The following is a 448-nucleotide window of genomic DNA, read 5'->3' on the forward strand; positions in this document are numbered from 1 at the left end:
AAATTTAATTATCATACTTTGTTACACTGATTAATCGCATGCTATGTTTTATGAGGAAATATATGTGATGATATATGTAACATAAAATTTTACGGCATATACTTTTTACATAAAATGAATATGTACGTCAGTGCAAACTACGTATGGGCCCTCGTAACAATCACTTTTATACAGCAGCTATCAGATCTTGCAATTAGACAGCAGAGAATGTCAGTCGGGCACGAGGCACAGCCGTATTTATGGGTTCAGCTACGGCGGACTGTCAACTGGGAATATGTTGGAATTTTACAAAATGGCCCACCCATCCTCTTTTACGCCGCTTTACATCATAAGTTAGTGTGGCCTCCGATGTATAAATATGGATGTCTGTGTTCCAATCATTTTCGGCCATGTGCGACTGCTGTTTTCCCCTTTAAAGCGCCGACGGTGGGGCGCACTTGCATCCCCT

The sequence above is a fragment of the Penaeus monodon genome, chromosome 20, assembly GCF_015228065.2.
Source record: "Penaeus monodon isolate SGIC_2016 chromosome 20, NSTDA_Pmon_1, whole genome shotgun sequence".
NCBI classification, from domain to species: domain Eukaryota; kingdom Metazoa; phylum Arthropoda; class Malacostraca; order Decapoda; family Penaeidae; genus Penaeus; species Penaeus monodon.